This window comes from Canis lupus, chromosome 24, assembly GCF_011100685.1.
Source record: "Canis lupus familiaris isolate Mischka breed German Shepherd chromosome 24, alternate assembly UU_Cfam_GSD_1.0, whole genome shotgun sequence".
NCBI classification, from domain to species: Eukaryota; Metazoa; Chordata; class Mammalia; order Carnivora; family Canidae; genus Canis; species Canis lupus.
Window position 1 is genome coordinate 2,066,070 of NC_049245.1, and position 24,672 is coordinate 2,090,741.

At 39.9% G+C, this 24,672-nt stretch overlaps 1 long non-coding RNA gene across 10 annotated transcripts in view; it reads right to left on the reverse strand.

Annotated features, from left to right (window-relative positions):
* Positions 1 to 24,672, reverse strand: part of LOC102151318 — an 82,019-nt gene that overhangs the window by 49,981 nt on the left and 7,366 nt on the right. For all 10 annotated transcript variants that reach the window (XR_005377465.1, XR_005377460.1, XR_005377466.1 and 7 more), the window contains exon 2: positions 3,892 to 6,343. This is a non-coding gene — a long non-coding RNA (uncharacterized LOC102151318). The remainder of the gene's footprint in view (positions 1 to 3,891; positions 6,344 to 24,672) is intronic.

The following is a 24,672-nucleotide window of genomic DNA, read 5'->3' on the forward strand; positions in this document are numbered from 1 at the left end:
TTCCCCCAAGCTTCTGCATGATGCCTTTCAAACCAAAATCAGAGAATGTCAGGCCTCTGTTGCCCACATCACTCAAGGTGAGAGCCAAAGTTCTCACAGGTGCCACATGACTGACAGGTTCTCCTCCAGGCATTCTTTCCTCGTCTCCCCTGTTCCGTCCCACCCCTGTATCTTACCATGGCCTCAGGTTCTTTGCTTTTCTAATTCCTGACCTCGACTCTATTGTCAGCAGTAGGCCTGGATTCTTCAAGCCCTTCCTTCCATTCCCATGGGTCTAGCCTCAAAGGAATTTTAAATGCCGATGATCCCTAGCCAGCATCTGGATAAATCTCTTCTCCTAAACCTCTCTACTACTCTCCATCTACTCTGTCTCATTTCTGTCCCTAACATTGTTCACCTCTGACATAGTGTTTATTTAGCTACTTGTTTGTCTGTCTGTTATCCATTTCTTCTTTTGGTAAAAAGGAAGCTCTGTGAGGGTAAGATGTTATCAGTTTTAACTGCTGTGTCCTCAGTGCCAGAGCAGGACAGGTGCTCAAGGGAGATTTGTTAACCCAATGAATGAATTCCATTAACAAACTGAAAAACAGTTGAAAGGAACTAGAAACTTGGGCCTATCTTTCACCCCCTTGCTATTGGCAGGGATTTTCAGTTACTAAGGACACATCTGACTTGCTCAGGAAGTTCCATAAGTTGTCCAGAAGCACTGGAATCTACCTGAAATCTCTTTGCTAGTGTCTTATCCAATCAGTTGTGCTCAGTACACACAACAGCCATGCTCAGGGTGAGTGGGATGTCATTCCCATAAGCCACATTTGTCCTGTGCATGATGCCCCGTGCATGGACACTTGGGGATTGTGCATTCCCAGAATACTATCTTGCTGCTAGTCATTATTCTTTTGCTTGGAAGACATTTCAGAATCCAAGTGAGAATGACATCATGACGGTGAAACATGGTGACGTTGAAAGAATGACATGGATTTACTAAAATACTTTTTAGTAATTTCAACACGTGTTTTTATGTCTTTACCAACAAGGCTGTATATTAACGTCTGTGTCCTGTGATGCTCTGGGTAAAACCACCAGACCAGATGAGACTATGCAATTATCACAAAGACACAGGTTATGATCCTGCCATGACTTTCACCTTGACTACACAGAGTTACCATTTGTCTCTAAGGCACAACTCACTTGCAGATCTGGAGGGCAAATATAGCAGCTCTAACAAGACCAGTGGGTGCTCCACCCATGTCTGCACACCCACCAGCTCCGGGAGTGTTGCCCACCTTCCAACCATCAGCGTCTGCCTCTCTCGGCCTCAGGGATTCCTCCAGCATTTTCCATCCTGTGGCAGGCCAGACGGGCCTCTTGGGAATGGCCCTCACGATGACTGGCAGGATTTACTATGCAAATACCCCAGCGACCTCAGGTTGAGGCATGTTTCATACTGTTTTCCGGGGGTCTCCAGATGGATTAAGCCCAGTGGCCCTGATGATACACCCACTATGGGCTATCTTCTCTGTCTCACGTCCCCACACCCTTAACAGTTTCCTGAGATCACCTCCTGAATCAATTTTTTTCTCTGCTTCTGGGAGAACCCAAACCAGTAGTAGAATTATCAGAATTTGAAGTAAATAAAGAGATCACTCATTCTTACCTGATTTTGTAAATGAGGAAACTGAGACTCAAGGTATAACTATTTTCCCCAAGAATGCAACAACTCACAATTCATTCCAGCAATGAAAGAAGCAAGTATCTTCCTAATACTTCATATCCTAGAATCTATTACCCTCTAAATACAGTATTATCACAATTAGTAGATATTTTATATGTATAGAAATATTTTATTTAAAATTATTTTATGCTTTGACATACATGAAATTCTTAAAGGGGCCAATTTCATCTTTACAATGAATGCCAACTTCACGCTTTTCAATAGACTCAACACACATCTTGAGACTTAGAAGTCAAAACTTGAACTGAAGCACATAAGCACAGTAGAAAGAGTCTTAGAAGTGCAAATACATGACTAGTTTTGAGGTCTTGACTCAGGGAAGTAAGGCAGCAAGGGAGACTTACACAGCAAGGTTGGCCCCCAGCCCCTCCACAGCAGAGAGAAAGGAGCAGGCTGGGGCCAGGGGCTTCTGCTAAAACTCTCATTCCAGAATCCCTGTCTCTGGCAGCCGTGTGCATTGCAAAAATCACTTCAGAAGTCAGACAGGAATATTGCTGCCACCAGAAATGAGCTGTGTAGAGAGAACTCTTTGGTAACCTGTCATCGATGGGAAGGCACTGCCAGCAGTCAGCCCAAGTGGCTTTGCAGTGGATGAAAAGGCTCCCTTAGCATTCTAATTTATGGTAGGCTATATAGGTTGGGACTCTACTAATGGCTTCCTTGTGTGCGTGGCATTCTCTGTGACTTCAAAGGGTGACCACTGGGTAGAAAGAGAAGGTTAGGGAATGAAGACTGTATCTTGACCAGCACAGAGATTAAGTGGAAACTGGGACTTTAGGAAGGTTAATGAGGACTTTAAATAGAAATAAGAAAAGGGAGGAACATATTTTTTGTGTGAGCAGTTGAAATGACTGGATACTTGTCTTTTTTCTAAGGTGCTTTTGACACTAATTTTTTTACGCTAATGTTTTCATCTGATCTTTCGTCCCTCGGAGCTCACTGATCAAGAAGAGGAAAATAATAGGGGCAATTCAGATGCTCCCTGAAAACAAGGCACCTCAAGCACACTTCTATTTGGTTTGGCAACACAGTGTTCGCTTTTTGCGGCTGTGTTAGTAGTTCTGTTTTTTTTTTATCTTAATGTTATTTTTTTAGTATCTATTACTATCCAGTAGCATAACAGTACTTCAGGGGATTCAAATTCTTTTAAGACATGGTTCCTGCCCAAGTAGAGAAAGCAAAAAAATGAACATAGGAGATTAGAAATATGTTAGGTGAGGGGACTGCTAGAGATGAGATTTTGGAAATGAGATGCTTCACTTCCTGTGAGCTGAGTGGCAAGAAGAGCAAAAACTCGGAAGTCAAATTTTGGTGTGAATTGGAATCTTGACTCAGCTATCAACTTGCTATGGACCTTTGCTCAAGTTACTAGAATTCTCTGTAAAATGCGATCACTACTTTTAGGAATTGCTTGGAAGAGCCAATATTAAATAGAAAATATGCAGATTATGATATGCTGACTGAGGAGGCACAAGCCACCCACATGGGGTCAGCAGGTAGCTCTTCAGCCTCCAAGCTGCCACTTTGGGAAAGTGAAAACCATAAGGTTTCTTTAATGAAGGTGCAGTTTCAATACACTTCCATAAAGGAAGTAAAGTCAGAGATGTGTTACTTACAGATCCCAGAAATGGGGTGGGTAGGGGCACACAATGAGCCAGGGAACGGCAGTCTTCCATCCCAGGTCATAAGCAAGCAGGAGACAGAGAACAGGCAAGCAAGCACCTACTTACTACTTATAAGGTGGTTGGGGTAGAGGTCATTAACTTGCTGTGGGCTCAATTCTAAGTGGTTCTTTTCAAAGGTGCCCCAGGAATAGCAAAATGAGATCTTGTGGCAAAAATCATAAACCCAGGCCTTTATTTAAATGCTCAGACTCGGGGCACCTGGGTGGCACAGTTGGTTAAACGTCTGCCTTCAGCTCAGGTCATGATCTCAGGGTCCTGGAATGGAGCCCCGCATCCTGCTCAGAGGGGAGTCTGCTTCTGTCTCCCTCTGCCTCTCCCTCTGCTTCTCCCTCTGCTGGTGCTCTCTCTTGCCTCTCTCTCTGAAATAAATAAAATCTTTAAATAAATAAATGCCTAGGCTCACTGTCAACAAGGTAATCATCCTGTAAAATGCCTAGACAGCAAATCAAAATAGCTGTTTACTCATCACACCTTGTCACATTCTTTTTAAATTTTGCCTCAGTATGTTCCACTAGACTGCAGCTTCACAGGGACAGACACTTCTTGTTTCTCTGTGTCCTCAATGCTCCATCCCTGTCCATGTCCACTGATCTCTCATGGACATTCTAATGAAGATACTTCCTCCTTGGAGAGGCTGAAGTGGTGGCTTGCCAACAAGCCCAAAGCCATGTGGATGACACATGGCAGCCACACACTAGACCCCCAGTCCACTTGATCTGTGCTAAGACGTGAGTCTATGGTTGCAGAGTCAAGTCAATGGTCGATAAGCCACTGAGTAGCAGGGGGTTGGCCAATCACTGTCACTCTGGAAGGAAATCCTTATAAACAAGTTTGTGAGAGGAAAACCAAGGAGTGAGTATCAAAATGCAAATGCCATTTGCATCAAATCCAAAATGCATTGCATTATTATTACACCAAAATGATAGGATGAGAGGGGAAAAGCCAGCTTCCAGTGCTGATCATGCCATGTGGCATCTCTGTCTGTGTGCCTGCTCTCAGCTGATCCACGAGTAGGGAGCGGGCCTGGTGGGGAGCATCAAGTCTGGAGATGTAGGCTTGCTTTCAAATTCTTCAGTGCTCCTCAAATGCAAGTCTTTCTCATTTCAATCACTCTTAGGAGTCCAAGATAATTTCCTCTCATGAGCAGGCTCTATTTGTTAGGTATATTACAATTCCCAAATTGTCACTGGGGAAAATTTTCCATAATCTCTATTATCTTGTAATCAATATAGTAGCTTTGCATGCCATAAAAATGCCTGGTTAGTCACTGCTTATACCTTGGTATGGAGGATAACTCAGAGCAATAGCATTTCCCGAAGAAGTTTCTCATAAGCCTGAGCTGCATGTCAGGCTGCTGAGATTGGAATTTTTAATATACAACCTCACCTCAGTTGTAGGTCATCTGGCTAGACTATGTAATGCCACCCAAGGTACCAAGAAAGTAGGACTTATATTGATCCTCTTAGGCGGACATTGCCTGAGGTACCCTGTGGGGTGAACTTATTCTCCTCTCATAACTCCTACTTCCTTCCCACTCTTGCTATGAGTCAAGGTGAATGGTCTTTACTTCTTCACCCAACTGACTTTGGGCCTGACAGTATGAGATACTTTGGCCAATGACCTGGGGCAGAAGTGACAGTGCACCAGTTCAGAGCCCAGGCCTTAAGAATCATTGCATGTTCCTTCCTGTCCTTCTTGAGCTTCTGCAACCACTATGAAAAGATTATGTCCTTGGCCATCATTAGTCCCAGGATGCGACACAGATGCAGGAAACCTGAGCCCACTGGCCTCTTGGAGCCAAGCTTCTCTCACTGATCTGCAGTCTTATGACTAAGAAAACATTAATAATTGTTTTATGTTACTGAGATTTTGATAATTTACTACACAGAAGTATTGCAGTTGGAATCTGACCAATACACCTTGCAGATCTAAGACTTATGTGAACCTTCTTAGTCTCTGATACAATGAGCCTTGCTGCACCCTTGGTTCCTTCAATAGCCTTATTAATTTTTTTGACTGGATGTTTTCTAAGGACAGAAGGATTTCATAGGAACAGGGGTAGCATTTGAAGAAAGATTATTCCATATCTCTCAGATCTAAAAATCTCCTGGTGAGTAGATGCCAGTTTGACCAACTTACATAAATGAACGTGAAAAAAAAGGGAGGGGATTATTTTTTGTTACTATCTGGTCTTGGTGAGTGACCTCCATATTTCCCCATTATGGCCCTATGTCTCCAGGCTTTGGGACACAAATATGCTTCACTTTCCCTCAACAAGACTTCATAGGAAATAAAGACATTAGGCTCATGCTATGTTTTTATAACTCTGTGTGAAACCCAAATCATTCTAACAGCTTTTGGATAAACTGTCCCAGAGGCTGGATGTAAATCTAGATAATCTGGGCCAGAGAGAAATCTGGAAACCCGCCTGACGCCTTTTGCCTCTTTCACTCTGCAATGGCCTCAAGTGTGGTTTCTGAAATGCTCTTCTCTTCTCTCATATACACCACGGGAAGAAGGCTCTTTGGTCACAGAGTACAAGTGAAGCTTTTGAGAGTTGGATGGATATCTCGATGTGCTTTTTCTTTGGGGTCACACTTAGTGACCTGTTTGAAGAAGGCAGCTTTCTGACAGAACGTGGCCCGAGGCAGTAGAGAGAAGAGTCTTTGAAAAGGCAATGTTTGGGGCTCTAGGGGGCTTGGCAAGACCATGTCCCAGCAGGAACTCCATTGCTTCCATGAAATACTTAGAGGACATACAATGTTGTTGGCTTCCATAGATGTTTATATAGTGCTGACTTGAGATATAAATACCTCCCCACTTTTCTGAAGGGTCCTGTGTCATTTTATGATATACCAGTTGCCATTTTCAATCTTCTTCCAGCGTTTAAAGTGAAAAAAGTTGAAATTAAGACTTTGTGGACCTGAACGACAAGAATAGAGAATATTTATTGAGTACTTATTAGGTACCCCATGCTGCCTTGTATTTCATTTAGTCCATACACACCAATAAAAACCAAGAGGTAGACACAATTTTTCCAGTAAGAAAACTGAACTTAAGGAAGTTAAATAACTTGACTACAGGGCTAGAAATTGTATGTTAAGCTCCCTGTCAATCAAACTTCAAGGCTAGAACAGCTAACTGATACTTTGTGTGAAAAGAGTGTCCATGCCTTAAAATCCATCTGTCATAAGATGAGTAAGAAGACCTCAGCACAGATGGCAATAATATCAAGAAAAAATACGGTTTAAAATGAAAAACATAATTTTTTTAATCACACTAATTAACTCCATTTTGTGTGTCAGTTCATTCGGAAAAGATTTCATAACTCTGCCTTGTGGAGAAAAATAAACTAGACATTTTTTTTATTTTACCATATCTGTTTCTCATAAACCGACATGTCACTAGCACTCCTGTCACTGAACAAGAGAATACTCTATTTGAATCCTACTTTTCTACACCATGTGGACTATCATTATTGAATCCTAGAAATCTGTTTATAATTTAATCAGGGTATAGATTACATTGAGATGAGACTCAAAACTTCTTCAGCAACTATTGTCAACAAATTGATTCTTGTACCAATAGCTAGTGTTCAAAAAAAGAGTAACCATAGCACAGGATAAAAATCTCAGAAATAAAGTCATCCAAGCTTTTCTTGTGAAAGAAGAGATATTTTTGAACTACGCCAGTCTGGCCTGTCTAGGTCATGATTGCTGTCAACCTATAACCCCTGATCCAAGGAAATTCAATTTCTCCTGACCCATTTGTGTCTGGAAAGAACCCCACAATTCAGATCCTGCCTTCAACATTTTCCCATACTATGACAGTAATGGCCTCGCTTTCCAGCCTCCTCACTAGCTTTTTTCCTTTCAAACTTTGCTGTTTTGGGTAATTCATGAAAATGAGCCCTTCTTTTTTTTTTTATTTATTTTTTATTGGTGTTCAATTTACTAACATACAGAATAACCCCCAGTGCCCGTCACCCATTCACTCCCACCCCCCGCCCTCCTCCCCTTCCAACACCCCTAGTTCGTTTCCCAGAGTTAGCAGTCTTTACGTTCTTTACTGTCAGATGTATTTTCTGGCTTCCTACCCACTCTCTGCCTTTCTCTGTCCTCAGTACTGAGCATATAACACACTCACATACACACTCATACTCTCTCTCTCACACACACACAGACTCTCAGACACATATACACACTAACAAACATACACATTCACAAGTGAACATACACTCACGCACACTCACATACTCTCACTGGCAAGTAAGTAAACTGCATCTCAATAAAATTGGTTTATGCCTCTGAGACTCTGTGCTCTTCCGTGCTCCCCTACTTGCTCTTTTTGTCTGTCTCATCTATTTTCTGCTCATTCTCCTTTTCCTTAAAATTTTGTGGAAACCCAGAAAGTTCCTGCTACTTGGACTCTAGTCAGTGGTTTCTATGACCCATGGACATTCTGCATTCTCCCCGCCACCCATTTGTATTTCCCCCAAATATGAGCTGGGCTTTAGACATTGTTATATTATTCATATATGGTTAAATTTTATTAAATATTCATTAAAATAACAATGAAATATATAATATAAAACAAAAATGAAAAATGCAAATTACATTAATGCATAAACTCCAAACCACAGAGGAAGGAAAAATGTAGTAAGAAAAATAAATCATGAAACTTTAGTCAATCTAAAAAGTGGCAATAAAGGAGAAAAAAAGAAGCTCTGAAAAAAGTGGGTCAAATCAAATAAAAATGTAGGATGAGAATAAGCAAGTTCAAATGTTTCAATAACCACAACATATAAGAATGGATGAAACTTACCAAACAAGTGGAGCTGGTCAGATTAAAATAAAACAAAGCACAAAATCCATCTCTGCACTATTGACAAACCACACATACAAATTAAGCTAAAGCCTAAAAGAAATATGAAAAAAGAAAGGTAACAGCTGAAAGAAAGAATGGAAAAATAAATGCCAGGTAAATATCAATCAGAAGGCAGCTGGACAAACCATGTTAAAAGCAGACAAAATAGATTTAAAGACAAAAATCATTAGGGATAGAGAAAGCCAGAGCATTATGATAAAATATCCACATCTTCAAAAAGATATAGCAATTCTAAACTTGAATGTACCTAATAAAGTAGCCTCAAAATTCATAAAGCAAAAATTTACAAAACCAAACAAGATACTAACAATCTTATTATTATACAAGATTTCAAATTGCTGCCCTCAGTAATTGATGTGTTCAATACAACAAAAACAAAAATAATTTGCAGTATCAACAAATTTGAAGAAGTCATCTAGTCAATATGATGTTTTGTGGGGGGTGGCTCACAAAATAAGAGTAAGGAGGAGGAAAAAGATGAAAATAAGAACTACTTGAAAGGGGACACCTGGGTGGCTCAACGGTTATGCATCTGCCTTTGGCTCAGGGCATGATTCTGGGGTCCTGGGATAGAGTCCTGCATCGGGCTCCCTGTGTGGAGCCTGCTTGTCCCTCTGCCTGTGCCTCTGCCTCTCTCTCATTCTGTGTCTCTCATGAATAAATAAATAAAATCTTAAAAATAAATAAATAAACTCTATTAACAAACCATGAAATATTTTATAGAAAAGTGTATGAGATGGAGACTAAGCTATACTCAGAGAAAAACTTAACATTCTTGCATCTATCTAAAAATGAAAAAGAGGATGGGGTAACTGGGTGATGGGCATTAAGGAGAACATGCAATGTAATAAGCACTGGGTGTTACATACAACTGATGAATCATTGAACTGTACCTTTGAAACTAATAATACAGTATATGTTAATTAATTGAATTTAAATAAAACAATAAAATTTTTTAAAAATAAAAATGAAAAAGACAAAAAATAAATGATCTAAATTTATAACACAAGAAGCTAGAAAAAGATCAAAATATACCTGCAGGTAGTAGATGAAAGGAATGAATAAAGATAAAGAAATTTAGGAATAAAAAGGACAATACAGAGACTTTCTTAATTATTAAAATTGGCTTAAGAAAAAGTAAAAAAAAAAAAAGGGCAGCCCTGGTGGCTCGCAGTTTAGTGCCACCTTCAGCCCAGGGTGTGATCCTGGAGCCCCAGGATGGAGTCCCTCATCGGGCCCCCTGCATGGAGCTTGCTTCTCCCTCTGCCTGTGTCTCTGTCTCTGTCTCTCTGTCTCTCTCTCTCTCTGTGTGTCTCTCATGAATAAATTAATAAAATATTTTTCTAAAGCTGAGAAGATATTAAACCTTGAAAGAAATTACAAAGGCAACCAAATCTTTATTCCTAAAAGGAAAAAAAACGACAAGAAAATTAAAAAGAAACACCAGTCCCAAAAAGAATTATGGGTAAGAATGTTAAAGAAAGAGACCATGTAGAACAGGAATTGTTCAGTAGAACAGAAAGAAATGAAAAGTTACTCAATCCATTTTACTGGCTAAAAATAATGATATACAAATCACAGAAAATAATTCCAGAAAATAGAATAATAGACTCTTCTCTTGTGAATATACGGGCAAAAATCTTAATTTATTATTACTTCATCAAACTTAACAATATGTGTTAAGTTATAATATATCCAAATAATTATTACATTAAGAATGCAAGATCAATGCAAAATTACAAAAAAGCTATTTATATTAATAATTGCTTTATTTTTTTTAATTCTATTCTTTTTTTTTTTTAATTTTTATTTATTTATGATAGTCACAGAGAGAGAGAGAGAGAGGCAGAGACACAGGCAGAGGGAGAAGCAGGCTCCATGCACCGGGAGCCTGATGTGGGATTCGATCCCGGGTCTCCAGGATCGCGCCCTGGGCCAAAGGCAGGCGCCAAACCGCTGCGCCACCCAGGGATCCCTAATAATTGCTTTAATATGGGGTACCCTTAATATTATCCTAACATATATGTAAATATATATTAATATATATAATTGCTTTAGTATATTACATTAGAAAACCAATAAGATAATCTTAATAGAGATCAAAATGATTGGATAAAATTCAAAACCAATATATAATATTTTTTAAATGTTTCCAAATGGGGATCCCTGGGTGGCTCAGCGGTTTAGTGCCTGCGTTTGGTCCAGGGCATGATCCTGGAGTCCTGGGATCAAGTCCCACGTCGGGCTCCCTGCATGGAGCCTGCTTCTCCCTCTGCCTGTCTCTGCCTCTCTCTCTCTCTCTCTCTCTGTGTGTGTGTGTGTGTGTGCGTGTGTGTGTCTCTCATGAATAAATAAATAAAATCTAAAAAAAAAAGTTTTCCAAATTACTCATCGAAGAAAACATGACAATCTATTTTCTAGCACTCCTCAACAAGCATCATGTGTAATGATGAAGTTTAATAGGACAAGGCCAACTACTCTCAGCCTAACCATTCAATATCCTACTAGAAATATTTGTCGACACAGACAAAAAAATATGAAAAGTAAACAAGACAAAGAAAAAGAAAACTGTTGTTTTCTGTAATGTGATATGATTAGAAAATCCAAAATTAACTGGCAAATTTTTGGATCTAAATGAGAATTAAATGAGCAAGATGGCTGAAGATAAAAATAAGCATACACAAATCAGTTAAGTTCAAACTACTACTGTCAGAAGAGGAAGGAAGGAAGGCAATTAGAAAGGAAGGAAAGGAGTGAGGGAGGAGGGAAGATGAAATAAGATAAAGAGGGGATCCCTGTGTGGCTCAACAGTTTAGCGCCTACCTTTTGGCCCAGGGCCTGATCCTGGAGTCCTGCAATCAAGTCCCGCATCAGGCTCCCTGCGTTGAGCCTGCTTCTCCCACTGCCTGTGCCTGTGTGTGTGTGTGTGTGTGTGTGTGTGTGTGTGTCTCACGAATAAATAAATAAAGTCTTAAAAAAAAAAAAGGTAAAGAATCCAGTCTACAATGGAAACACCAACCATTGTGTCTAGAAACAGAAATTAATAAGAAGATTCAAAACCTATGGGAAGAAAATCACAGAATTTTACTAAAGGCCATAAAGAGAAGACCTGAATTAATAGAGAAATGTGCTGGAGTCTGGCAAAGACAGATTTACTTTGAAGCTAATGAAGCCTAACCCTCAAATCTTCCACTTAGAGATAAAGCCCCACTCTGAGTGGGCAGCTCCTATCCAAGGAGTCAGTAGGGAATCCCAATGTCACCGGGTTTAGCTCCACAACCACACAGGTGAAGATCTGCAGTTACACCTAATCTTACAGTGCCATGGGTTCAATTTTTACCAAGCACATTTTATTATATGTTCCAGAATTTTGAAGAGGCAGGTTTTCTGAGCAAAGGAGAGAGAAACCAAGAAACATTCTTAACTACAAAGAACAAACTGCTGATTACCAGAGGGGAGGTGAGGGGGGAATGGGGGAAATAGTTGATGAGGACTAAGTGGTGCATCTGTTATGATGAGCACCAAGTGTATAAAGTTGTTGAATCACTTTATTGTCACCTGAAACTAATATAACACTGTATGCTAACTATACTGGAATGCAAAGTAAAACTTGAAAAATTCAAAAATTAATTAATTTTTAATAAATTAAAAGGAGAGTTGCTTTTAAGTTTAAATTCAATTTAAGTAACATATACTGTATTATTAGTTCTAGAGGAAGAATTTAGTGGTTCATCATCTGCATATAACACCCAGTACTCATTCCATCAAGCACCCTCCTAATGCCCATCACCCAGTTGCCCCATCCACCCACCCACCTCCCCTCCAGCAACCCTCAGTTTGTTTCCCACAGTAAGAGTCTCTTATGGTTTGCCTAACTCTGTTTTCATCTTCTTTTATTTTTCCTTCCCTTCCCCCATGTTCATCTGTTTTGTTATTCGAATTCCACATATAAGTGAAATCATACAGTATTTGTCTTTCCCTTATTTTGCTTAGCGTAATACATTCTAGTTCCATCCATGTTGTTGCAAATGGTAAGATTTCATTCTTTTTGATGGCTGATTAATATTCCATTGTATATATATATATATATGATATATTATATATATATATATGTATATGATATATACCACACATCTTCTTTATCCATTCATCTATCAGTGGACATCTGGGCTCTTTCTATAGTTTGGCTAATGTGGACATGACTGCTATAAACATTAGGGTGCATGTGCCCCTTTGAATCTCTATGCTTGTATCCTTTGAATAAATACCTAATAGTGCAATTGCTGGGTTGTAGGGTAGCTCTATTTTTAATTTTTGAGGGCCCTTCATACTATTTTCCAGAGTGGCTGCACCAGTTTGCATTCCCACCAGCAGTGTAAGAGAGTTCCCTTTCTCTGTATCCTCACCAACATCTGTTGTTTCTTGAGTTGTTAATTTTAGCCATTCTTTTTTTTTTAAGATTTTATTTATTTATTCATGAGAGACAAAGAAAGAGAGGCAGAGACATAGGTGGAGGGAGAAGCAGGCTCCCTGCGGGGAACCTGATGTGGGACTCAATCCCAGGACCCCAGGATCATGCCCTGAGCCAAATGCAGATGCTCAACCACTGAGCCACCCAAGGGCCCCTAATTTTAGCCATTCTGACTGGAATGAGGTAGTATCTCCTTGTGGTTTTGACCTGTATTTTCCTGATGACAAGTGATGTGGACCATTTTTTCATCTCTCTGTGGGCCATTTGTACATCTTCTATAAGTAAATGTCTGTTCCTATCTTCTGCCCATTTTTTGACTGGGTTTTTTGGTATTTTGAGGTGCTGAGTTTGATAAGCTCTTTATAGATCTTGGATACTAGCCCCTTATCTGATAAGTCATTTGCAAATATCTTCTCCCATTCTGTAGGTTGTCTTTTGGTTTTGTCAGCTGTCTCCTTTGTTGTGCAAAAGCTTTTTATCTTGATGAAATCCCAATAGTTCATCTTTGTTTTTGTTCTCCTTGCCTCTGGGGATGTGTCTAGCAAGAAGTTGTTGTGGCCCAGGTCAAGGAGGTTGCTGTCTGTGTTCTCCTTTAGGATTTTGGTGGAGTCCTACCTCACATTTAGGTCTTTCATCCATTCTGAATTTATTATTATTTATGGTGTAGAAGAATAGCCCAATTTCCCTCTTCTGTACGTGGCTGTTCAATTTTCCCAAGAGCATTTGTTGAAGATGCTTTTTTCCATTGGATATTCTTCCTTGCTTTGTCTAAGATTATTTGGCCATAGTGTTGAGGGCCCATTTCTGGGTTCTCTATTCTGTTCCATTGATCTATGTGTCTGTTTTTGTGCCAGTACCACACCGTCTTGAAGATCACAGCTTTGTAGTACAACTTGAAATCCGGCATTGTGATGCCCCCAGATTTGGTTTTCTTTTTCAACATTCCTTTGCCTATTAGGGGTCTTTTATAGTTCTATATAAATTTTGTGATTGTTTGTTTCAGCTCTCTGAAAAACGCTGATGGTATTTTGATAGTGATTGCATTGAATGTATATGCTTTGAGTAGCATAGACATTTTAACAATATTTGTTCCTCCAATCCATAAGCATGGAGGATTTTTCCATTTCTTTGTATCTTAATAAGAGGGGATATTTTCTTGCTTGTTGTTTTTCACAGGAAACTGGAATAAAATTTTGTGGTTGAATTAACTGCTCCTCTCTCAAGTCAAAAGATTACTGACAGTTTATGTACACTGTTTCTCATTGGCATAAGCACAAAGTAGCTGCTCTTCATCCTCTTGCACAGTGATGAAGAGACAGTAATAACAATAACAGTGACATTAGCTTCTACTCTTCAAAAAAAACTCACCATGAGCCATGCACGAGGCTAAATCTTTTATGTATATTGTCTCTTTGCATTCTCTCTACCCATAAGGTAAAAATATCACTATTATCCTCACTTGACAGGTAAGGAAACTGAATTTCTTTTTAAAGATTACTTTGTCCCAGACCTCACAATAGTAAGTGGTAGTGTCAAACATTTGGATTCAACACCTAAGTCTCCTTTGATGCAGTATTTTCTGGTATTTCTTTTTTCGGTTGAATTCCATATTTCTGGCAATCTCTGTGAATAAAAATAACAACCACTAAATACCCAGTCCTCATTATCATGTGGTGGTTCTATAGAGCCTGTGTTCTGGTGTGAAACTAAAAATCTCAGATCTCTATATTGGCTTTTTTACCTATAACATGAGAAAGATAACATATAACTCATAAGGTTGTGAGGATTAAATTAAATAAGGCTGTAATGTGCTTATGCTGTGGCATGGTGTCTGGAGACGTCACAGTACTCATCATCCATCAATGTGGGTTTGAGCCTGATTGGGCTCCACGTACAGTGCTCAGCCCCTCACACATTAGCTCAGATCATCTCACCACCCCCCCTGTAAGAACACTAGGGCTCAGAGAAGGCCCACAGATTGTCAAGATCACCAGCCAGTAAGCAGCCCTGATGAGATTCAAACCCGATCTGACTAATCATGCTTCTCTGTTGTTTGGACAGACTTTACAAGAAATAATGAAAAAGTTGTGAAATTAACTCAGAAAAAAAGGTTGCTCATGAGCTATTTGGGGTCAATGTACTTGCACAGCACTGAAGGTAACACTTTTTAAAAAAGGAAAATAAAACATGCTTGTTTTCAAAGATCTTGAATTTCAATAAGAATTTTAGTTATTCATACTACAAGGCAGAAAGAAATCGTTTCTATCTCAGAAGCACCAAAAAGTCCTAGGCAGGAACAAGATGGGCAGGGGCGCTGATGGGAAGGAGGCAGCTGTGTTCTGAGTGTGGCATCACAGCCCCACCCTGAAGGATGAGTTGGGACTTTGAGAAAGACACTGGGGTAAAATCCTTTCAGGGTAATAGAACAGCTTGAGAGCAAAAAATAAATAAACAAAACCCTAGTCCTGGAGTTTGACGTGTGCTTCAGATGTCAAGTCTGGTGTGGTTAGAAAAAATGGCTTGTATCCCAAGAACACTGGTTCTTCACGATATTAATAATAGCTAGCATTCTGTAAAGGCGAGAAAGAGACACCATGGCCAAATAAGTTTGGGAACAGCGGGTTACGCAAAAGTAAACAGTTCTTTATTGCAGACTTCTCAGAATCTAGAGTGTGCAGATGCACCTTTTGAACATCCAAGAGTGAGAAAGAGTGGGCAGTGTTGTCTAGTTTCTTATCCTGAAACCCTTGTATCTCTATTCAGGATACATCTCCAAGTATCCATGTTTCTTGGGATAGATTTTGTGCAGGTTCCTTGTGCAGGTCTGGAGCACAAGGAACATAGATCCATGTGTTTGGTAGGAAGAGGGTCTCAGGAAGAGGAACAAGGATATGAAGAACCTCAAATGCCAGATAAAATTATCTTATTTTATTTTTTTAGAGAGGGGGAGGGGCAGAGGCAGAGGGAGAGAAAACATCTTAAGCAAGCTCTACACTCAGTGCAGAGCCTGACTCAGGGCTCAATCCCACAACCCTGAAATCATGACTTGAGCTGAAATCAAGAGTCAGATGCTAACTGACTGAGCCATCCAGATGCCCTGAGGCAAAATTATTGAAACTATTAATTATGGATAATAGGAGCTGTTAAAAGTTCATGTGATCATGATCATGTCATTTAGGAACACTGTCCTGGTTACAGAATGAAGGAAGGATGAATGGGGTGGTAGAGGAGGGGAGTGAAGTCATGGGAGGATCAACATGTTGACATGAATAATAATGTGGGCATAAAGCCGACAATGGAGAGTGGATGGCCTGACCAGGAAAATTCAGAGGAGCCAAACTGCTCTGGTGAGCAGCCAAGTCATTTAGGTGAGCAGTCAGACGAGGAAGACAGAGTACAAGGAATGTCATACAGCTCCGGAGTGGATAGCTTGCTTTTAATTGAAGGAAAGAATGCTGAAGAAAGAAAAGGACTGGAGGTTGGGAGGTGAGATGAAAGGGATAACAGAAAAGAATGAATTTTGTTCAGGAAAGGCTTAACTTGAGGTACCCATAGAGCATCTGGGTGCAGATAACCTTATTAATTACTGTTGAAGAGTGCTGTAAAAATCCATCTGGGGCTTTGTAGAAGTGGGGCTGACCACTTGAGTTGTCAGCTCCTGCTTGGTGGATAAGAGACAGATGCAGATGAAGTGCCTCATCAAGTATTCAGGGAAAGAAGAAACTCCTTCCTGGGTGCACCTTTACACCTCTGCTCCCAGCCATTAGAGGTCATTCCTCTCCATCCAACCCCCTGCTAACCAGCACCCAGCCCACCTCTCCTATAACAACCTTGCCTTTCTAGAAGTTGGCCTTGGGACTCGCTCCCTCAACTGCCCTGGCTGGCTCTTTTGCAGATGGGCCCACCAGTTATCAGCTACTTATCTGTTCTCACTCCTCAGGTTGAGCCCTCAAAGACAACCCTACAGAACCAAACATAAAGTTCACTGTCTTAGTTTGGACTCTGCCAAAGCAGAATCTGAGATGACTTACATGCATCAATTATTCAGGAGGTGAGCCCAGGAAACAGGTACGGGAGTAGAGAAGTGAGTCAGGGAAGGGAAGGGAAGGAAATGTGTAAATGAAAAATTTCTTCGATGATCTGCTGGGCCTCAATCCCACTGGAAATTCTGGAAGACTGTGAAGAACAAACCCTGTCCATTTTGAGGGGAAGCTGTGTATTTCCCCACCGGGTCCCCTCCATCATTGTCCAAGAACTTCTTCCTGATGCACTAACTCCTCAGAATCTACAGCTTGCTTGTGTCCAGGCCTACATGCTCCTAACTCCAGGAAAACCTCATGAAGAGAGCTCTCATTAAGAAGACATGGGTACCTAAGGTTATCAGAGATAAGCGCAGGAGAAGTAAGGGTGGGGCACTTAACTCTGCTGTTGCCACTAATAACCGGAGAATAGTCTGCAACAGAAGATAGAATCGTTGGGAAGAGGAAAGAAGTTTCTTTCCTGGGAAACTGGCCAATACTATTCCAAAGAAGAAATCTGAGTCAAATGTGCTTTATTTCATGCAGTTAGCAGTATATTTTAATGATCCTAAGAGTTCAGCAGTCACCACTGGCACCAAATTTCTCTTGGCTCTCTCCCTCATTTTCTATACATAGGTCAAAGAACTCTCAGCCTTGAATGAAAGCATTATTGACCAAAATTGTTTCAAATGTCAAATACACATCCCAAAAATGAAAACCAATCAAACCAAGGCTTAGAGAAAGTATGTGTATGTCGGACTTACCCTATAAATTACTTTTAGCTTTGATTAAATTCCTTTCTCTCTAACAAGTTTCTGGACTATCAATTATTATAATAGACAGGGCTGCTGGACTTCTAAAGGAGGCTTAGTAATTGCATTCAAATGTATTCTTTCAAAACATGCTCGGGACCTGGCATTTAAATGCCAGCCTTGGAGTAGTAAAAGACATGAGGAAGACTGAACACAAAGAAATGGTGAGCCAGCTGGTCAACCAACCAGCCTGGTTCATGACAGGCTATGATTAATATTCAAATACACAACCTGAGTAAACTAAATTTTCATGGAAGCAATGTTTACCGAATTGAGCACCACACTTTTCTGAATTCTGGGAAATGAATTTACAGCTGTAGCATCTTATAACCCATGTCTCTCAAGCACTTTGAGCAACCATTTGCTTTAGTGAAATAAATGGGCATGCAAAGAATTTGCAGCCACAAGCCTTAGAACAAGAAGAAAACCACCCCTGTTGACTTTTTTCCAGGTCACAAATTTAAGTGAAAATAAGTCAATGTTGCCTTTTCCCCAATCTCAACAGGGTGCTGAAGTTTTTGGCTTGGCTTCTGGTATTTACTGCTCTCAGAAAATTTGTCTCCAAAGTAATATTTTTACAACGACAGATTCTCCATAAAAAATAAATTTTGGACATCATCTTGCCCTAAGGCAAAAAAGTTATTTGTAGAACTAGCCCTAAGAAAAATTGAGCTGCCTCACCTATAAAATGGTAATAATACCTGTTGTAGAGATTAAATGCATTAACAGCACTGATCCCAGGGCTTAGCACAGGATAGGAATTAAATAAATTTTATTCACTTCTCGCAGGTTCCCTAAGGAGCTATAGAGCCAAGTGTAAGAAATAATCTTCTGAGTCTGATGACTTCTGGAACTTGATCCCCATGAGTGACATGGAATAAGAGATTTATTATAGGGATTGGATCTTATGCAATGTGAGAGTTGGTGGAAAAGTCCAGAATGGACATTGTGTCTGCATCTGGTGGTGCGTCTGAAGTGACTGAGATCAGCAGTGTGGGGTATCTGGAAGAAAAGCTGAACGTAAAGCAGAAATTCCCAAAGATAGACTGAAGATCATGTCACCATCTCCAATCTTGATGATAGAGGTGACCTTCAGAAGAAACTGGTGCCTTCGCCACTGAGCTAATCCACATAGCCCAGGACTTGGAAAAGCTGGAGAGGAGATGAACGAGAGCCCATACCCACCAAATAAGCCTGCACACTATGCATCACTCAAGGGTTGCAACTTCCCTTCGGTCTTTCAGTGTCACAAAACCAAAAACTAGGACCATGCAGGGGAGGGAGTTCTGGGATATATAGTTCCACTATATTTAGCCATCATAACTTCCCTGCATAATGAATTGATGTGCCTGCTCCGAGTGGGCTGTTGGGAAGATTAAATGAGATAGATACACAAGACATATAGTCAACTATATATATAGTCCATATAGTCCATATAGTCAACACAAAAACAAGTTCCTCAATCATCCTCTCTACAATATAATTCCACATAGAAGTTGACAGCATACAACTCCTTGCTTAACCACTTAAACTTATTGTTGAAAATCTATCCATAAGTAAAAAGCCATTTACTTTTACATTTTTTCTTTCATATTAACAGGGGAAAATATAATGTATTCCATCCCAATCCAAACAGAAAAATATATCACTTGAACAATAAAAACAACTTTACATAAGTAATAAACAACAATGGGAAAATAACAAGTTGAGTTTATACACAAAATATAAGTAAGAAAAATACATTACTCTCATCCCCTTTCCTTTTTTCCAAACATTTTCTTCACTAATTTTTCAACTTTGGGGGAGTTCATGGTTATCTTGCACACAGATCACACTTAAATAAATGCATAGTGCAGAAAAACATGGGGCAAAATAGACTGAACTTCAAAGTCCCTCAAAGTGCCTACAAACTGTACACATGTCCAAGAGATCTGACGCTTGTTGAAAATGCTGCCACTTCACTTCTCACTCAGCCTAAATGCATGAAACAAAACTTTGTGGGCTCACCAGATAGAGCACATAGCTCAAATTCAACTCATTTGATGCTCTTTGACCAGTGACTATGTTATTGAGTAAATTGATGAATGTGTCTTTGCCTGAAACTGTAGTGTCAAAAAATTATTTTTGTAGAATATTTATTTAGTGCATTTGGAGTATCATTTGTTCTTTAAGGTGAAAGTGAAGGGAATAAACCTGGTAAGTGGTGTTCTTTTTCAAGATTTGTTGTGATGAGCAGTTGACATCTGTACTATCACTGTGTTAGAGCAGCTCATATAAGATCCTTTACCTATATACTTCATTCAATTCTCAAAACCACTGTCAAAAGTGAGATTTTCATTTAAAAAAATTAAATTAAGTATAACAAGTACTCAAACACTACTTGGATTGCTAGAAATGTTTTCTGTGTTCAGAAATCTGACCTCTAAGCAAAAAAGGCTGGAGAATGTAGCATACCCTGCTAGCTGCCTCCCCAGTACCAATCCCCGCCCTTTCCTTACCAAGAAACAGTTGACTGGGCTTGGTACAACCATGTATCTCATTAAGGAACATTCAGCCTTCCAGACTCCTTTGCAGCTAGGGGTGGCCATGCAACCCAGTTCTGTCTGATTAAACATCAGCAGAAGTATGCCAATCGGAGCGTCCAGGGAAGTATTGTTTTGCAGGCAATTAGGTTCAGATTCCACTGAATTTTCACCATTTCTCCTTCCTTCTCTCCCTTCTTGGAAAGCAGTCTCAATGCCTGAAGATGCAGGACCCATCCTGTGATACTTAGGGCAAAAGTCCTTAAGTAGGTTGCAGAACATGAAGAGGGAGGGAGCCCTGAACACTCTACCTCTGGCCTTCCTACCACATGATAAAGACTTGACGTTATTTAAATCCATGATTCTATGCAACTAAAGGAAGTCCCTAATTATTATGGGAAATAGATATATGAGTATGAGATATATATGAGTATATATATATGAGTATATGAGTATATATATATGAGTATATATGAGATATGAGATATATATATGAGATATATATATCTTAAATATTAATTAACAATTATTTGTGTGTCCTCCCCCAAATGCTTTGAAAATATTCCTTTTAACCTTAGTAAAATTTAGATTTCAGGTTAATGATAATAAAATACAATGATGGACCTCCAAATCCAGTAGATTGTGGTGACGAGATTTATGTGTTAGTTCATGTATTGATCCATTATGAACTTGTACTAAGACTCTTAAAAAAAGACGGCAATGAAAGATCAACATACAACAGTGAAATTAAAATGAAGTTAAACATTAATGAAACATGTTTTGAAAAGAGAAAGAATAATTATAATTGAAAACTAACTCAAGAATAGTGAGGATGGTTACACATGAGGTTTTGCTCTGAGTTTCCCCTAAATCAAAGCAAGGAAACAGATGTATCAAGTCACAGTGCTTCTGGTAGCTGACAGAAGGCAGTGTCACAGTTTGTCAAAAAAAGACAATCTTTCGGGCACCTGGGTGGCTCAGTCAGTTAAACATCTGCCTTCAGCTCAGGTCATGGTCCCAGGGTCCTGGGATCGAGTCCCAAGTCCAGCTCACTGCTCAGCGGGGAGCCTGCTTCTCCCTCTCCTTCTGTCTGCCACTCCCCCTTCTTATGCATTCATTCTCTCTCTCTCTTTCTCTCTCCCTCTCTCCCTGTCAAATAAAAAAATAAAATCTTAAAAAAAAAAGAAAATCTGATTACCAGTGGGGAAAATAAACAAACTCTGAGAGAAATCTATTATGTGGGTCCTCAGATAAGGTACGTCCAACAATAGAATGGTAACTTCCTATATTGCTCCGCACTTTGCAAAGCATTTTTATTCTATAACAACCCAATAAAATAGGCAAAGCAAGTATTACAATTATCATTTAGATTAAGAATCAGAGGCTGTACTATCAGCATAGCTCCATGAGACAGTTGAAAGACTGAGGATCAGAAGTTAAAAAATGAGCCTGGACAGATGGGGGGGGGGGGGGCAGCAGCATCAGTTAGTGCCATGAAAGAATCTTAGGTGACAAAAGGGAGGCCGTAGAATGGATAAAAAGCTCTGTGCAGTCTAGGTCAATCTAGAGATTCCTAGTGGACCCATCAAGGAAGTAGTTTCATGCCTGAGGCTGGTGCTCAGGGGCAAGATTAGAGCTGGAGAAATTAATGAGGAATCATAAAGTAGAAATGGTATTTAAAACCATGGATTGGCTGACAGCATCCAGGGAAATGAAGACTAAGGACAGAGGTCTGCGACACTGGCAGGTAGCAAACTAACTGCAGAAGAGGCACCAGCAGAGGAGGTGGAATAGAGGCTGGAGACACAGAGGAAAAACCTGAGGAGTGAGAGCGATGGCACTTTGAGGAGACAGTAGTCACATGTTGTCAAGACCTCAGGAAAGATGTAGACATTGGATTCATGGATCGTTATCAGTACTAACAAAATGCAATGCTTATTGAGTATCATTTACAGATCACATCCCCTGTGCCAACCTTTCACTGCCCTCTCCAAAGAACTTCATAACAAAGTCGTCTACCTCAAACATCAAAGGTTGACTGAGATGATCACAGCACACCTCTACTGGTCCAATCCCTTCCATTTGGGATCATCAGAAAAGCATTTAATGCTCGTTTGCAATGACCCACTTTAACCAGTGGTCACAAGGTCACATTCCAGGAGTTAGAGCCTTGATCAACAGATAATATAATGAGTGGCTGCTAAAGCACCAGCCCTTCTGAGAGCAAACCTGGACGCCAGCTGCCCCCATGGTAAGCACTTTATGCAACAAAGGAAATTCAGAGCATTTGTGTCCAAATGGAAAAATTTCCACAACAGACAGGTGAAAAAAATTCTGTTTCAGTGTGGCTTCAATTCTGCACTTCTTTAAAATGTCTAGAACAAATGAACAGGACAGACACAAGGGTTGTTCATTCATGCACCTGCTCTGGAGATGGTCCAGAAGGAGGAGCTGCTCTGTGGAGAGCACAAAGCCAGGAGCAAAAGCCTATGTGTTTTAGGATGTCCCCAAGGCTGAGGCCCATCACAAACATCAAATGAGAGATAGTACTTGCAGACACCAATTACTGAGTACCCAAAATGGGCTAAGTATTTGCAAATGTTTCTTCATTTATTTCTCACAATAAATATTTGAGGAGGGTGCTGGTAAGCCATATTAGAGATGATGACCCTGAGGTCTGAGTAACAAGACCTCATATTAGTAGGTTAAGAAACCAGAATTCAAACCCAGCTTTGCTTGATTCCAAAACCCATATCCCCTTTTTTTTATAGATTGATTGATTTGACAGAGGGGGAGAGAGAGAGAGAGAGAGAGAACAAGAAGGGAGAGTGGCAGCCAGAGGGAGAAGCAGACTCTCCACTGAGCAGGGAGTCCAATGCAGGGCTCCACCCCAGGACCCTGGGATCATGACCTGAGCCAAAGGCAGATGTTTAACCAACTGAGCCACTCAGGTGCCCCAAAACTTGCATCCCTTTAAACCACATGCCAAGCTGATTCCAAGGTTTGGTGCATTCCAGTTTCTATAACTTCCTCCTCACAAAGCAAAATCCAAATATAGTTAAAGGCATTTGGTGTTAAAAATCTCATGGTAGGAGCACCTGGGTGGGTCAGTCAGTAAGCATCTGCCTTCGGCTCAGGTCATGATCCCAGGGTCTTGGGATTGAGCCTCCATCGGGTCCCTGCTCAGCAGGGAGCCTGCTTCTCTCTCTCCCCCTGCTCGCGCTCTCTCTCTCTCTCTCTCTATCTCATAAATAAATAAATAAATAAATAAATAAATAAATAAATAAATAAATAAAATCTTTCAAAGAAATCTCATGGAACTCAGTTCAGCTTGGACAAAATGCTATTTCAAAGTTAATTTTTCTTTCTTTTTTTAGCAGAACAGGTTTCAAAATGAATTTTTCCCTATTCCATCAAATTTCAATCATTTGTTTACCATCTTTACAATTTAGTTTCTAGGTAGTTAAAATGTGCCTTTAAATTCTACTTCTTTTTTTTTTAGTTAAATATATTTTAAAGGTAGAAAACCAGTATCACCATAGGTGAAAGTCAACTTTGACAGTTGACACAATTCTGAAAAGCAGTATAAAAACAGCAGCTTTTGTTTATAGCAGCTTTATTCATAATTGCCAAAACTTGGAAAGAACTACAATATCCTTAAGTAGGTGAAGAGATAAATAATCTGCAGTCCATCCAGATCATGGAGTATTATTCAGCACTAAAAAGAAATGAGCTATCAAGCCATGAAAAGGCACAGAGGAAACCTGAATGCACATTATTAAGTGACAGAAGTCTGAAAAGGTTACATTCTGCATGATTCAACTATATGACATTCCAGAAAAGGCAAAACCATGGGCACAGTAAAACGATCAGGTTTGCTGGAGGATGGTGGAAAAGGGAGGGGTGAATAGATGAAGCACAAAGGAGCCTCGGGGCAGAGAAATTATTCTGGATGGTACTAAAATGGTAGATATGTGTCATTATACATTTGTCCAGACCTATAGCATGTTCAACACCAAGAGTGAACCCTAATGTAAATTATGGCGTCTGGGTGATAAAGGTGTGTTAATGTTAGTTCATCAGTGGTAACACCTGTACCACTCTCATGGGGGTTGCTGGTGAGGGAGGCTGCGCCATGTGAAGGTAGAGGACATACGGGAAATGTCTCCACCTTCTGCTCAATTTTGCTTTGAACCTAGAACTGCTTTTTTAAAAGCCTATAAATGTAAATAAATAACATACATATAAAATAGACCCATGCCCCGACTGAAATCATTCTATAAGGATGTACAGATATTAATGATAGAGAAATAATGCCTCATTGAAAGAAGCTAGCCCCCCAGATGTTGTAAGAAGTAATCTTGGGCAAGGAACTTTTTTTATTTGGTTGCCCAGAGATGACCATTTGAACAGGCAATAAGTGTATATGTCACCTAAAACAATACACTGCTATTGGGTCATAGGAGACCTGGGTTTCTTTTTATTATTATTTTTGTCTTTTTAAGTAAGTAAAAAATATATTTTATTTCCCAAATAAGGAA